Source organism: Uloborus diversus, chromosome 10 (assembly GCF_026930045.1).
Source record: "Uloborus diversus isolate 005 chromosome 10, Udiv.v.3.1, whole genome shotgun sequence".
Lineage (NCBI taxonomy): Eukaryota > Metazoa > Arthropoda > Arachnida > Araneae > Uloboridae > Uloborus > Uloborus diversus.
The window spans coordinates 45,389,160-45,406,552 of NC_072740.1; the positions used below are offsets into that span (position 1 = coordinate 45,389,160).

At 31.6% G+C, this 17,393-nt stretch overlaps 1 long non-coding RNA gene across 1 annotated transcript in view; it reads right to left on the reverse strand.

Annotated features, from left to right (window-relative positions):
• Positions 1–5,421: 5,421 nt before the first annotated feature.
• LOC129231841 (uncharacterized) overlaps positions 5,422–17,393 on the reverse strand; it is a 57,526-nt gene continuing 45,554 nt past the window's right edge. The window contains exons 3-4 of the long non-coding RNA XR_008581304.1: positions 11,659–11,851; positions 5,422–5,536 (exon numbers count right to left, since the gene is read on the reverse strand). This is a non-coding gene — a long non-coding RNA (uncharacterized LOC129231841). The remainder of the gene's footprint in view (positions 5,537–11,658; positions 11,852–17,393) is intronic.

Consider the following 17,393-nt stretch of genomic DNA (forward strand, 5'->3'; position numbering starts at 1 on the left):
TTTACTCAGCACCGATTCGATGATACTCTTTTCCTCATTTGTGAAAAGTATCGCGTTCAATTTATAAATCTCGTACAATCGCAATTGACATTCCCGATGAACTTTGATGAAACTTTGACCGTTATTTTGTTGTTGCAAAATAAAATCTCTGTCAATCCGTTCCAAAAATGAGGTCCGTTTAAAATATGGGCAATTTTTTCCAAAATTCGTAAATGAATCGTATGGAGAGAAACATATTCGTTTTTTCCGACTCGATTTTCATTATTTTCATTATTATTAGTATTATTATCGTCATCATCATGTCGATGACGATATTCTTGTAATAATAAACGTTCCAGAACATATTTCAAATTTATATCGACCCTCGACGATGATGACATGGGGCGGACGGTATCTGCCATATTATTCTTCGTTACAATTCGTTGTCTTTGTTAGAAAAATAGATTATTCAAAGTGTAAAAATGTTTTTCAATTTATACAACTCCGACAGAGATAAGAAACACACACACATAAATATATATATATATATATATATATATATATATATATATATATATATATATATATATATATAGATTTTTTTTTTGTATGTGTGTGTTTCGAATTTGTGTCGCTTGTTTCACATGATTTTTTTTCCCGAAAAGCGTGTTAATCAATCGCCAATCGTATTCATAAAACCATATCCAAATGCACATTCCTTTAAATCGTTTATAGAAATGCCGTTAGAAATATCGGTACATTCGTGCGCTCGTTTTCGGAACGCTTTCATTCTTTCCATCAATAATTGCCATTCGTATTTTTGAGCTTTCAATTCATCTTTGCTCGATTTATAGCGAATGCAAACGTCGTTGTCGTCTTTAATTTTTTCCTTTTCCGTGGTGACGATACATTGCGGATCACAGCAATAGACGAATTTGTGTAAATTTTGAGCTTCTTTGAGAAAAAAAATATCCATTTTTAATCATGGGGTTAAAAGTCACGAGAATATTCAGATATTTTCCGGCAGTTTCGAAAACCGGATCCAAATAAGCTTCGAGAATCGAAAAGATTTGTTTTTTACGTAGATCATCGTCGATAGCAGAGTCATTCCAGCTTTCCAGAAAACGTTCCAATTTCATGACGGCAAAATTAAACTGAGTATTGACGATATCGTAAATGGCTTTCCATTCGCGAGCCATTTCGATAAAATGAGGACATTTTTTTATGTTTTTCGGAAAGTTTGAAACATGTTCCGTTACTTTTGTTGTTGCGAGATGTTTTTCAGCAATCAATGTAGACATGGTTACCGATACACAAAAATGAAAAAATAAAGGATTTGAAATTTATTTTTATAAAGAGGTTGCGTATCGTTATTCTTGTCGTTAACACATCAAAAAAAAAAAAAAATATATATATATATATATATATTTTTTTTTTTTTTTGTAATTGTGTTATCTAATTTAAACTAAATAGTTTGGAATACATTTACAGTGATTCATCTATTAAACTCAAACTATACTAGATATTCTGAAATATATTCACTGTAATTCATCTATCAATCTGAAACTATACTAGATATTTTGGAACATATTCACTGTAATTCATCTATCAATCTGAAACTATACTAGATATTTCGAAATACATTCACTTAAAGAACCAATATTGGACACTTTATTTAAAAAAAAAAATATTTTTATTCATTCATTTTATTCATACAATCATTTCATTTTTCTTTAAAAAATACACATATAAAACAATTCGTAAAACACATATAAAACAATTCGTAAAACACATATAAAACAATTAGTAAAACACATATAAATAGTCATCAGCTACACTAAAATTAAATTTCAAACCATTAGACAATTTTAATTTCATTCCTTTCATCAAAGTTCCGTCCGTACCGTTTTTAAAGAATGTCGGTATCAGCGGATTGGACGAATTGATTTTCATCGTGTAGCTATTAAACACGTCACCCGGCGTCGAAATATCCATCGGATCCGATGGTGATGATGCTGGTGGCACAGGAGTCGGAGGTAAGGTTTCTGGTAAACTTTTTTCTTTCTCGTCACCGCGTATTTCGATCTGCGCAATGTTGACTTCGATGTCACTTTTTGCCGGTTGTACACTGCATGGCGTCGGTGGAAATTCAATCACTCCGGGGACGACACCACGCTCTTCGAAAGAAGGAGAAGAAGATGCCGAGAATACATCGCTATCGATGATCAATCTGTCTTGAAATTCCTCCTCGTCGTATGGCGGAGATCGTTCCAAGACTTGGATTTCATTCGGAAACGTTTTTTTACGATGTTCGGCAGATACCATGACGGGAGCAGCAGGTTTAACGACGACTGCATCACAAGTAGTAGTAGTATCAGTAATAGCAGCAGCAGCAGTAGAAGAAGAAGGATAGTCTATAGCCATCAACTGCAAGACTCGCCAATCATTTTCGTACAGTCTAAAGTAGCGTTGACTGCATTTTAACAAATGCTCCCCTTGAAGCATCTTTTTTCCGATATTCCAACAAAAGCTCCTGCAATACATACATCTCTGCAAGGGATTCAAACGATGCTTGTATTTATGATGATTTTCAAAATCTCCGAAAGAAACAACGCTTTCGCATAGCGTACACAGTTTTTTTACAAGAATGCCTGCTAATAAAATTTCTATAGCACTTGTAAGACATTTTCTCTCTCTCTCTATATAGGCTCTGGAGTCACGGTTTTCAATCTCGGAACGAAAAGTGAATTAGTCGAAACGAGATGAGCTTCTTTTATACTCGCAAAAGGAGGAAACAAAACGCATTTAATCTAATCGATCACGACTAGTGCACGTGCAAGGAAGATGTTACGCGTGTGACGAGATAAGAGCGCAAGCGTGAAGGTCAAATTTACACAAAACAAACAAAAAAAAAAAAAAAAAAAAAATTGCAGCTGCACAAAATGAAATGAATTTTTTTTGTTTAAAAAAATTAATTAATTTTTTTTAGACCACCTAAACCTAATATTTATACATACATTATAAGGTTAATGTTAGATTAAACATCATATCATGTCAATTTTTTTATTTATGTCATACTTTTATAAAAGTATTATTATCGATAGATCATACTAAGTTGTTAAAATGTTACATTTCAAACTCAATATATTGCAGTATGTTTTTTTTTATAAAAAAGTTATGTTTAAAAAATCGATAGATCACACTAAGTTGTTAAAATGTTACATTTCAAACTTGAAAGATCACAGTAGGTTGTTATCATCACATACAAGTCCAATAATGGCTATAGTTTAAAAAAAAAATAAATAAACGAGAGGATATTCTCCTCTTGTTTATTTTATCATTTATTGTTTCAAAAAATAATTACAATATATATATATGCATAACATACAATATAAATGAATAATATAAAATATAAATGAATAACATACAATATAAATGAATAATATACAATATATAGATACATAACATACAATATAAATGAATAATATAAAATATAAATGAATAAATATAGATGAATAACATAAATTTCAAAAAAAATAGAGATATAGATGAATATATACATAAAATTTCAAAAAATAGAGATGAATAGATGAATATATACATAAATTTTCAAAAAATATATAAATGAACATAAAAATACATACGATTTCAAAAAATAGATAAATGAATAACATAAAATATATACATACAATTATTAATACATTCTCCTGTCACCGTTACACGGTCCAATGTTCTTCAATACTGCTTTATAAAAAAAGTTACAGGCCAGCACATGTTCTAGAGCACACCAGGAGTAAATACCCGTATTTTTTTAATGTATTCTGCACTTTTTTACGGCAATTTTTTGATGCTGACTGTCTATAACGACCTGCCTCGAAAACAACTGCAGTATCACTTCTATGGTCGGCATCCGCAGCACTTTTACGTCGACAAACCGCTGGTTCATATCCTGCCTCATATCCATATGCTGGTTTTTCATCCTGCTTAAGTAAATAGGTTTTTATTGGCATAATTGTTTCACAAGCTATCAGTCTAAAAAGAATTTGCAATACTATTTCTGCTTTTAATGAAGAAATTTCTGTTTTCAAAAATATACTTTTTAATAATAACTTCCCTAAAAATCTGATTAAAAACATTTGTTCAAGTATAGCCTTATAGATGAACATTTCGCTTCTCTTGAAACCGTTTAAGTGTGTAAATGTATGATACCACCGTGACAAACCATTTGATTGGATTGCCGATGTGGATGTTTCTTTTGCACGTGGGAAACCGACAACTTGCAGTTTTGGATTGATTTCTTCAGATATGGACTTGCTTTATTTAATGACTTTTATGTTGATAACTGGATTGAATATCGTTATGCTGATTAATGGATTGGTTTGGTGCATCGGATCTTAAGGTAAGATAATTTAAGTAATAAGCAGGTACATTCCTGTGGGAGGCTAATTATTGGAACGCGTTTTTCTTGATTAGTCAAGGCGAAACCCTCTGCTTTTAATTTTAGGTTTAAGCTCGTTTATTTTTTGTTTATAGTTTAACATCTGGTGCGTTTAGCACAATGTTACTCTGTATTGCATACACTGGAGCTTAAACACTCTTTGTTGTTGGTAGTTAAATTTTTTGGTCTTTTGACCATATTTATTTAATCCTCCACGGCTGATGAGCTCTGGATTCAACATTTTGTCTTTTTCTGTTAAATTACCGCTTGTATCTTCCTTTTTCTCATCATTTTTCGTATAAATCATTTAAAATTTGTTACTTGGCTTGTATACTTTTTATATTTACTTAGTTTTTGAGTTTTGCTGTGTTACGCATCTATGGGCTTTTGGTGCTTTTAATATAATTATGACATATATATATATACATACACGAAACATTATCATAAACTGTATTAGTAACCTGGACAATTCAATCAAATTGAACATCACAACTCAGTTCAATATGCGCCACAGGCAGCTCTTTGATGCTGGTAGACAGTAAATTTATTAGCGATATAAAATTGAACAAGAGAGGACAAAATTTGAAAAATCCTAAAACACCCTGGGGCCACCTCAGGGGTAGGGAAAAAACCATGAGATGTTTCATCGTAAGTGCTGCTGGCGAAATTGCCTAAAAAAGCAGCACTAGTACCCCGACCTGTCACAAATCAAGCAAATTTTGGGATTTTCTTCCAGGGTATCTTGGGATTTTTCAAATTTTTGTTCTTTCTTGTTCAATTTTATAGCTAATAAATAAATAAATATGTGTATATATATATAGATATTTATTTATATATATAGGGAGGAATTGCAGAGGCTAAAGATTGAAGGGGAATGAAGGAGAAATGAGGAAGCTGGGACTGAAAATGAAATGAAAACGTTTTAGATCTATAGGAAACAAAAGCGGTGCAAAGCTTTCAATTTTGAGATCAAATTGCAAAACATACCATTCGGGGCAGGAACATTACTAGGTGTAGGAAGGAGAGGCGTTTTTTCAGGTTTGTCATTCCGGGTAGCTTGAATATTATGTTGATCATCTGATTCAAAGAAAAGATTTGTACTTCCTGATGATGATGTAGCTGAAAGAAGCATGATGAATCAAACACCTTTTATAGATTGTGGCAAAAATAAAGAAAAATAATTATCAAATACAACTATATAATATCATTTAATATTTAAGGACATGAAACCAGACTCAATATTTATTACTCAGATTAAATTATAAAGCAAAAGAAAATCCAACTTTTCAAGCTTGAAATTTTCGATATATAAAAAAACTGTTCCATCATGGATTGTATGTAGTTGGTAACCATCCCGTTAAGACAAGTCTATCTGAATTAGGAGGAATATAAAAAATTTTATGCGCGTGTTCGGCTCATTTGGATGAGATTAACTTAGAAATTGCTTAGTTTAGAGGCTAACATATATCAGCAAAAGCTGACATCCCTAAAAACTAATAGTTGAATCCATTTCTGCCTGTAAACCGAATGTTTGGCTTTCCATACAATCCATGATCAGACAGTATTCTGGTAACAAAAACATAGAGAGCTATTAAATACATCCAGTTTTAGGTGAATGTATGGTAAGGTGGTACTTTGGCGAATAACTGGTTTTGGAGGACTAATTTGCTTCTTAACGCAGCTTTAAATGATATTTAATGGCAAAAATAGAAAAGGAAACTAAAATCTCATTCTTTTTGTTTAGTGGACAGAGTTAGGATAAGGAGATTTTGATGAAAATTCGAAAATCTTGGTGCCCCAGCCGTTTTCAAAAGTTGCATTAAAATGGTTTAAAAAAAAACAGTGCGATTTAAAATAAATTACAATAAAAAGAACATTAAATACCATATTAAAGTTTAAAATAATACATTAATCGGCCAAGTCTACTTTTTATCTCCAGTCTCACAAAGCAACCTGTTTAGCGCATTGCTGATATATTTTAAATTTTTTGAAACCTTTAATGTTTTTTATGTTTTTAAGGATTAATGATGCTAATTAGGATATTGTGAGACTGATGTCCTTGGTCTATTGGTGACAATTGTTCTTAGTTTAAAGGGCGTTTAATTTATGCTATTGAAACTTTTCTGGTGAAGATTTTTGTAACTATTCCTAATGGAAAGTTTTGAGGGAGATTATTTTTATTTGAAACAGCTGATGCCATTATTCTAAAGGGGATTTTAGGCAATGTTTTTCTTTCCCTAATGTAAAGTTTTATGCATTATTGTCTTCATTTTTATGGACATTTTCAAAAACTGCTGTGCTTAATGGGTGATTTTAATGGGAGTTTGATTTTTTAGATATTTTGAACGGGACCATTGCAGTTATTTACCGACTTAGAAACTGTTGACTTCCTTTTGATGGTTAGTTTAAAGGTTTGATGTTCTCAGTAGGATTTATATCCGAATTAGGATTTGTAGTGAATGCTGCGCTATTTTGGGGGTGTTACCTTTGTTCCCAACATAAGTTTTTGGCAGATATCCTGGAGAATGAAGATAAAAGGGGGAAAATAGAAAAAGTAGGAAAAGAGAGACCAAAAATTAAGAAAAATCAGAGTGTTTTTAGATTTTAAAGAAAAATAGGATCATTATAAGGCCTGAAAACTGCAAAAAAAAAAAAAAAAAAAAAAGGAGGAAAGCTTTTAAAAGGAAAAAGAAAAAGCCAGAATTCCAGCAAAAGTCGGGAAAAAATCTCATTCCTGTATGTTGTGTTATTACAAGGATAAAAATAAAATGAAAAATTTAATCATAAGAACTTAGCTGGATCAGCCAATTATGGCAGTGAAGGTATTCCTGTGTGAAGGTACATATCAGCACCAGGCATTTTTAATTTGGAATTTGTTGAGGAAATAATGAATCACCATGTTAATTTAAATATTTTAAAGGACAATTTTAAACTATTAGCAAAATTTGATTACTGGAATCATCGTTTTTTTAATCAAGGTAAGGATGGCTTTCAACGTTTGTATCAGGAGCCTCTAAATTGTCTACAAGATTTGAAAATATCTCCTCAATCACCAGATTTAAATCCAATTGAATACATTTGGAGAGAACTGGAGGTTAGATTACAAAAATATGACATCAAAACAAAAAGCAAACTTGGAACAGTGGTGTTAGGAGCCCGGTAGAAGAAACTGCGAGACGCATGTTGCAGATTTTTCAGTGGCCTGCAGATAATTTTACCACAGAACAAAAAGAAAAAAAAATTATAAATAAAAGAAAAAAAAAAGAAATACGACTCGGCAAAGATCGTTTGGAGATCATTTTTTGACTGAAAAGGCGATGGATGCTTCAGCATTTCAACTAGAAACATAGTCGCCATATTTGGTCCTTCTCAAGATTGAAGTAGATAAGATGCTTAAGTGCCTAAGTTTTCAAAAACAAAGCAGAACTGTATGTTTTATTTAACTGCAAACTAATGAAAATATTTTAAAATGTGGAGTAAAAGTTTTTTTAAATGATTTTCTTGAGAAAAGAAAAAATAAGACTAAAGTTGACAAATAGTGTTGGCTTAAATCAACTCGGATGAAACTAGATAATATTTTTGAATGAGAGTGGCAGTCTTCAGCAAAAAATCAAATATAAGAAGGGCTGAAAGTAATACAGAGCAAAATAAATTCCTTATGGAGCCGAGGAGTTTCGCCATTTTTGAAGATCAACTTCACAAAATGCGGAGCAGTTGGCAACCCTGCAGCCGTCTCATTCTCTCAGACTCTCATTATTTGTTATTCTGGATATCTTTTAAATGATAAATACAGGGCTCCCACTCCAGAAAGGAAATCAAAATAAAGCACTTTAAAAAGCACCTTATTTTTTTCTCCACCCAGAATGTTTTCATAGGGTTCCTGGGAAATCATAAGATTTTCTTGTTTAATGTATTAGCGAGATTTAAATCTGGTTTCCTGGAGATCTCAGTAACAGTGGGCAAATACAAAAAATATAAAGTTTCACTAAATGCAATGAAATATTACGACTATAGACAGGGCCAGATTTACCTATGAGCTAAGCAAGCAATAACTTACGGTTCCCGCTTTTTTGAGAAATGAATTTATAGATCAATGGCTTGAAGGTATTCTGCTGTATAACGTTAACATAACAAAATATAGTAAAAAAGTTTTGAAGTTGGTTAAAGTTCTAAAACGTAAAATTATTTAAAAAAAACTATAATATTACACAGAACCAGGGAAATCCTAAAAAAACACCACCTTGGAAAAGAGGGGTATTTGAGAGATTGCTTGAAAATGCTCAATTAATGCATTTTGGTGAGAAATTCCATGCAAAGTAACTTATTTGAGTTTCGGCTACTGCAGAGAAATTCTGCAAAATGTGGAAGTGTGCGCTTTCCGTAGCAACTCGTAAAATTTCAAATAAAAGATAATCAATGTGCTTTGAAATTAGAGAGATAGAGATGATTGAGAAAAAAGAAGAGAAAACACAATTTTTAATTTTTTAAGGACTTTCTCAAAAAAATAAAATAATGCACCTTATCAACATAATTAAGAGTTTTTTGTTCAAAATTGAGCACTTTTAAGGGTCCTTTGCAACAGGTCATTGAAATAAAGCACTTTTACGGACCTATAAGAAACCTGTTTATTGAAAAAACTATACAATTTATTGAAAATTTGTTCAATATATTCTTGAGAGAATGAAAACACCCAAACATTAAATTTGGAGATCATTTTTTTAAAACATTTTTCCCGGGGGAGGGAAACAAATAATAAAACAAGGGCACAAAAAATACCCTTAAATTGTAGCTCAATAAACTGTGGAACATCCCTAAACAATTCAGGACATTATCAGGAGGACAAAACAAACAGATGCTTCAAGTTTGTTGCACAATTACACCCAGTGAGGTTGAAATTGGGTAAGGCAATTTCCCGTGTGCATATAAAAAAAGAGAAAAATTCACTATGAAAAAGTTGTACTCATACAGTGTTAGTAACTATTTCGAAATCCTTTTTCACAACCAAATTTTGCTTCAAATAGATTAATAAATACCCATTTAAAAATGCAGACGTTTGAATTTTTAGTAAAAGCATCAATTTTTGATATTTATATGATTTTTATAACTACCTCTATAAATGGAAGTAAAATCAGATTGTAATTGAGCCCTGGTTTACTTATCAGCAAAGATTGAATAAAAAGTAGACTTCAGCATAAAAGCAGTCAAAATGCATAGTTTTTGAGCATAATGAGTAAAAGTTGACAGGAATGGATATGCATCAGTAATGTAGTTTTTTTTTAAGCAACTAAAACTACCAAAAATAGGATAAAAAGGTGACCAAATTATATTTTACACTTGAGAACTATTTATTATGAAATACACGAAACATTCAAAAGCTGTACAAAATGAGTGATCCTCTGTAATATTGTAAATTAATCAAAATCAGAATACTCTATGGAAAAATCGCAAGCTCTCTCTCTCTCTATATATATATACAGTGGCTCCCAAAAGTCTTCGTACACCTACGACTTTCAACGAACTAGGCCCCAAATCATTGGTTAGAATTAATATTTCGGAATAGGTATTTAATTATAAGATCTATGATCAATTTTTAACAAAACTGCATGAAAAGCTTTTAAAAAATATTAAAACTTAATTTTTTAAAAATCAAAAACCGAAAAGTGCCGGAAATTTTATCTCACAAAAGTCTTCGTACACTTTATAAAATGTCTATATATTATTGACTAATCTAACTTTTGATTAAGTTATTAATTAGTAGAATATCATACAGTATTCATAACACCTTTTAAACATCTGGGAATAGATTTCATTCTTTTTCTTTCTTTTTTTAGCGTAATTTCCGAGTAAGTGTTATACCACTACTATTTCTAGCTCTATTTTCGTTTTAAAGCCCTATTTTCATAATCTAGCCTCCAGATATCTCTAAATACGTTACATTAAGTTACAATCTGGAGATTGAGGGGGTATTTTCTAAATTTTAGGACAATTTTCGAGGCACAAGACGCAAACGTTGAAAACCGTGTGCTTCTTATCGTTATCTTGATAAAAAACAAAGCTGTTTCCAATAACCAAATTTTTGACTAAGAGTTCAAAATTGGTTTTTAAAATATTTAAAGGAACAGCATGATTCATTATTTAATCAAAAAAATACAAACTACCAAGTCCTGCTGCTGATATGCACCCTCACACTAAAACACCTTCACCGACCTGATTAACTGATCCAACTAAGTTCTTAAGATTAAGTTCCAAATTTTTTCTTCTACTTACAGTTATACAACAATTTAACCAAAAATGTTGAATTAATTTTTTTCTGTAAGTAAGACATGATTCTAAACTGTTTTTAGCTTATTTATTATTGATTTTGGGCCGAAAAGCGTAAGCTTTCTGTCTTTCGCACGACCAAGAAAATTTCTGCAGGAAGAGGTCCCATTTAATCCAGCTAATCAAAGAACTTGGCGAACAATTTCAGGTGAAAATTAAATGTAAAATGTTTCATTTAACTCTGCAGAAACTTTTACAGTGCTCAAATGTGTATTTTTCATTAATTTTTTAACTTTAAATCTACGATCACGTTTTGTCAACTTTGCCGGTTGACCTTTTCTTACCTTGTTTTCGGTCCGATTTCTATCTTTAAAGCATTTTATCAAGCAATTTACTATACAAACAAATAAATTAACTAATTTAGAGACATTTTAAACCAATTTACCACTACTATGGGAAAAAATTCAAATTTTGAGTGGCGTTTGCGGTTTTTTACGAATACCAGCCATTTTACAGTAATAAGCAATATATTATGGAATAAATAAACCAAAAATTAAAGCCAAATGACTTATAAGGGTCAACACAATGCAAAAATATTAATAAAACGGCATATGATCATTTTAATCATGAATTTATTCGAAAATATTTAAGTGTACGATGACTTTTGTGGCGTGTTATTTCTCTGTCTCTTCGTTTTCTGACCCATTTCAAAAAGAAGATCCGTCAATATTTTGAAAAAAACCAATGGGTTATATTTAGAATGACATAGGAATGATGTGAAAAAATATTGGACTTTATATTCGAATTCAGCTTTGAGTTATTTTGGTTTTACTAAAAAATTTCCAAGTGTACGAACACTTTTGGGAGCCACTGTATATATATATATATATATCATTTCCTCCATACTGTTTTGCACTAAACAAAGTTCTTCACATTAAAACATCATAACAATTTACTTTTTACTATGACAGAATGCTAACCTGATGTATTTGAGACATGAGAACCAATATTTCTGCTACCGCGGCAGTAATATAGCACACATTGTTTGAATTTTTCACATCTTTCATCAGTAGCTGACCCAAACACTTGCCAAGCAACTTCATTAAGATCATCAACAGAAGGAAGATTTCTAACATAATCAACAACTGCTTTTATCAACGTATTAGGAGAAATCTGAAATACAAACAATAAAATTATTAATTGACGGAAAAATACAAATGTGCAGTAAAAATTTTTTTTGGAGACTTGTTCGATTATGATCCACAGAAACCTTTGTTTTATCGCGCTTCTTGGGAGACAAAAACTGTAATAAGACGGTCACGTACTGTAACACAAAAATATAAATATCATTTGACGTTTATAATTTTGGGTTTACTTTTTTCGAGAATGCATATATAAAAGCGCTTAAAAACAATATGAATTCATAAATAATAGGTTAATATACTATTATAAAACTTAGTTTTTATTTATAGGAAAACTGTTTAACTTATTTTTAATTCAAACATGCAGTACTGGGGTTTCTAAAGAAGCCAATAACTATACAGTTTCCCCCTACTATGTAGCACAGCCTCAAGAATGAGACTCCACCAAAAATAGACTATAAGACCAATTAGAAACACCTCTTAAAAATATGGTGGTGCGGTTTGAACCATCAACCCCCCCCCCCAACCCATTTTATGGACCCCTGCATTTGAAAGATAGTTTTACAGGGTGGCGACAGGAACTGTGAAAAAAAGTTCCCTGACTTTTCCCTGATTAAGTTCACCAAATTTCCCTGATTTATGTTACCAATGATAATGGTTTTCTTTCCTTGCTCTGCTTGAAATCCATTGTATGTTTGTATAAAATGCAGTATTTTAAACGTTTTAAGTTGTGTAAAGTCTAAATATATGTTTTTAAAAAATACTACTTTTTAAATAAAATGGTCAAAAAAAAAAAAAACATATCAAGTCAATTTCTTTTAAAAAAAAACCCTACAAAACAGTATGGAAAGATTATAGAAAATTAAAAAAAAAAAAAAAAAATACTTTACTTCCAAAAACCACTTAACATAAGAATTTTAGGAAACTATTAAAATTACTCAAAAACATATGTGTATTTATGATAGAACTAAAAAGTAATTGAAATTATTTTGAACTAAGTTTTCAAACAATATAATAATTGTTGCAAGAATAACAAGTAACAGTGAAAGAATAGAAGTAATGTAGTTACTCTTATATAACTAATTGACATATTTATGCAAAACAGATGAAACCATTTGACACCCATTCATAGGGAGCTTTTCTCTGATCAAGTACATAGTTTTTAATGAATGAATACAGCATTGTACTTAAGAACACAATTTAATTCTATTTCATATGAGTTCAGTATGTAACGAAAAAAAATCTTAAATTGCTTTTGTAACAAAAAACTTTGAAATGCAAGGGAAAAAAAGAAAAAAGCAATTAATTAATTTCAAAATATTTAAAAGAATACAACTTGGTTATAAAATTAAAGAATCACTCAAGTCTGAAGAAAAGAAAACCTTTATAATCTGCGGTGACAACAAATAGTATAACGGCAAAAAAAAAAAGTTTTTATTGAAAGTTCAATTTTAGCAAATTGAATTAAAAACGCGAAGAAGTAATAACTTTTAAGCTTTTATACTATTGATTCAAAAACCAAAGATTTCTTCTTGAAATCGTGATTACAGTACGCTAATTACTTCGAGGTCATGGAATAAAGGCAAAGGAGCTAAGGCATAAATGAAGACTTCCTCTTTGCCTGTATGGTTGTTTATTTTACGTAGCATTCAAAGCATGAAAGGAAATTTCAAGCTAGGTAAAATAAACAACCTAACAGACACAGAAGCAACCTTAGGAAGTCCATCCTGTGGTTAATAAGTAAGATTCAATACTTTGACGTTGAAGAAAAAAGATGCACAAATATGCGGCAGTGTATGATCGCACCTCATTAATTTAGCTTTAGTTCTGAACAGATAATTGGTGGAAAATGTGGGGAATTAAAGTACTTAATTTTGTAAAGCAAAAAAGAAAAAATTCTTCATAAAATCAATGTTTCCTGATTTTTTGTTATTTTTTCAAAACCTGATTAATAAAGTACCCTGACTTTTCCCTGATCTCCCTGATCTGTCGCCACCCTGTTTTAGAGTAATTTTCATAATAATTACTCTCTTTTGAAAGTGTTCATCAGCAAGTGTGAGTTGATGCATACTATGGACATGAAATCTCTCAGTATCATTTCATGTAGATTTTTCATATTAATTACAGCGCAGAGCACTTTAGAAAAGACTGCTTTCCCAAAAGGTGCCAACCTGTATTTGCCTACTGTTTAGACAAAAACTGAGAAAAGGATTGGGAAATTTGGCTAGGACTAAACAATGTCTCCCTTAAACAACATCTCTGAAGAAGCAAACACACAAACACAAAAAAAAAGTAACTTTTTGGTAAGTCTTGAAAGTGAAATGTCACAAATAGAGACGTACCGAGTAGCACTTTCGCCGAGTACCTAGTACTCGGCCTTTTACTACTCGGCCGAGTACCGAGTTACCGAGTACTCGGCGTTTCACTACTCGGCCGAGTTACCAAGTACCAATTATGTTTTATGAAGAACCACCGACACACATGTGATGAATTTTGAACTTATTGGAATAGTAGTATAGAACTCCTTGTCCATATAATAGTTTTTAAAACTAAATTCCTGCTAAAATTCAATTTACGCATTATATAAACAATTTTGTTTGTGTCAAAAATTTTACAAAAAAATTATTTTTAAAATTAAAAATAAATAAATAAAAGGTATCATTAATCAAGTTGGAATTAAAACAAATTTATACCAATCAATTATAATTTTAGTCCGCAAAACATAAATAATTTTAATACAACAACTGTGCAGGAACACTGCAGACATGTGTTTCTGCCCCCCCCCCCCCCGTTACAAGGAACGTCTTTTTCAGTGCGTAACATGTGACCTAAAGAATGTTAAGACATTCGACAAAAAAATCTGACTTTTGTCGGATGCCTTTAAATCCACGAGCTTCCATGTGGTGCATTGAAAAAGGAATTCCTTGCAATGCCAAAACACATGTCTGCAGTGTTCCTGCACTGCGCTTTTGACGTTGTTTTATTTCCTTTTATTTTTTAAGCAAAGGTATTTTCATAATTTTTTATAATTAATTTTTGTTTGTAACAAAAATCCATTTTTAACATAAAAATTCCATATTTTTTATACTTTTTTTTGCATAATTTTACATAAATAATTTTTATCAACTTTGGGGACATTAAAATAAAGATTTATTCCATTGAAGCATTACAAACTTCATTATTCTCAAAATTTAAAATTTGACTTAAAAATTTTAATTGTAAATGTTTGCTCTTTTTTCTATAAATTTTAGTATCTGCCTTGGACAATATTAAATTTTTTGCAACTACTCGGTATTGGCCGAGTATCTGATCAGAATTTGGCCGAGTACCGAGTACTCGGCAAACTGGCCGAGTAGGACGAGTACCGAGTAGCTACCGAGTACTCGGTACGTCTCTAGTCACAAACATTTGAATTTGTTCACCACCAACAAATACATTTCAAAATATAACAAGTTATTTTTATACACTCAAAGTTACAAAAATGCCATCAATTGATTAACTATCAAGCATTTCAATATGAATAATAAAAGGCTATTTAATGGTTTTTAAAAGATTATCTTCACAAAAGCACACAGCATTGAAAAAATATATTTAAGTGTGCGTGTACACATATAATGTGCGAGAAAGACTTCTGAGAACAAGAGAAAGTTATAATAAATAAAATATTTTTATGAAACAAAAATCATGTTAAAATCATCAAACATTTTGTTTGCAACATTGTTAGGGTTATAAAATTTAATGAGAGTTTAACCATTTTCAGACTTGAATTGTTTTGAAATTCTTCAAAAGGTATACACTCCTGTTTGTGAAAATTGCAACACCATGAAGGAAGCATCATAGTTGAATGAAATTTAATACACAGTTGAGTGGTAATAGTACAAATTGTTGACATAAAAAAAATTCCTTTCCTGAACTTTCCCAACGTTCTAAGCCCATGTAGCAGTTGTTTTTGAAAGGAAAACTAATGTTTAAAAACTCGTCGTTTATTTGAACACTTAATCATAACTATTTACAGGAAAATAAAATAAAAACAGAATCGCTTAAAAACAAAAACGATCTCCATCTATCAACTTGATAGTCACCCTCACTCCCTCATTCATTCCAAACACCACCTCATTCCATCTCAATGCACGTGTCTTATGCACGTCGACTCGGCACGTGCCTATCGCCGATTGGCGATGACGTCAATCGCGTCAGCCCGCACCCAGCCGACGTGCAAGAACGAATTTGCATGGGAATCAATTTTTTCAATAGCCAACATCGGCCCCCTTCCCGTGCAAATCACTCTTCAAACATACTATCACTTTCACAACATCAAAAACATCAATTGCAAATGTAACTAACATTTCAAAAACACAATACATAAATATCACCAGTATTAAATCAAAAAAATTTGAAATTTGAAGAAAATCTAATAAGTAAAAAGTTTAGCATAACTAAAGCTCAATAAGTTCACTTTGAAATAAAGTCAAAAAGTTCAAAGTCAATGAATCTCAAAAAATCACACAGCATCTCGCTGGTCAAAACGTAAAGTCCGGAAAAGTCATTCTTTCCAAAATAAAGCACATTCAAACAAATACTTGATCACAAAATTTCTTTAACTCCAATCTAGTAGGTGGCTTCGTAAACAAATCTGCAACATTTTCTTTCCCAGAAACAAATTTCAAACTAAAAATTTCATCATTTACTAAATTGCGAATAAAATGGTATCTAACGTCTATATGTTTCGTTCGCGCATTTTCTACACTTGATTTCGTGAAATCAATTGCCGATTTGTTGTCGCAAAATAAAGTACAATCTCCAAGACTGAAGTTCAAATTTTTATCCGCTAGTACATTTTTCAGCCACACACTCTATCGCCGCGTCAGCTAGTGCGATATATTCAGATTCCATCGAGGACAGACTCACACATTTTTGCTTCGTTGTTTTCCACACAATAGGAACTTCGTCGATAAAAATTATCATTCCTCCCAATGAAACTCTGTCGTCCCTACTTGCAGCGTAGTCGGCATCTGAAAAACTTTTCATTTCAATGTTTCGCACTTTGGACAAGTTCAGCGTATATTCTTTGGTAGACCTAACGTAACCTAGAAGCTTAAGGCTGCTCTTCAGTGAGGGAAAACTTTGAAGTTAGGGTGTAAATGACTTTCTTCCTTGAACGATGGGCGTGAACCTGAATCAAGTGATTGACACTTCAACAGCCAATGGAGTGGACGGTAATCGATGTAAGGCAGGAACACGTGACCTGTCACAGCTGTCATTGTTCTGGAGGGAAAGAAACCCCTAAATGACCCCCGTCGTGAAGAGCAATCAAGGAAATTAGCTGGCGGCCGAAACCCCACTTGAACAGTACCGATGCGAAGGTTGAACAGAACAGAAAATAAAGTCAGTACCAAAGGGTCTGCCGTAATTTTTGAAACAAAGTTTTTTTTTTTTTGGATATGCGTTCCCAGATTTTATATTCATGAAAAATTTATGAATGAAAAGAAAATTTATCATAAATTGAACAGGAAAAACGATTGTCTTATTTTTTTTTTTTTAAACGATGTTTTCAATTGCCACGTCCGAATCTT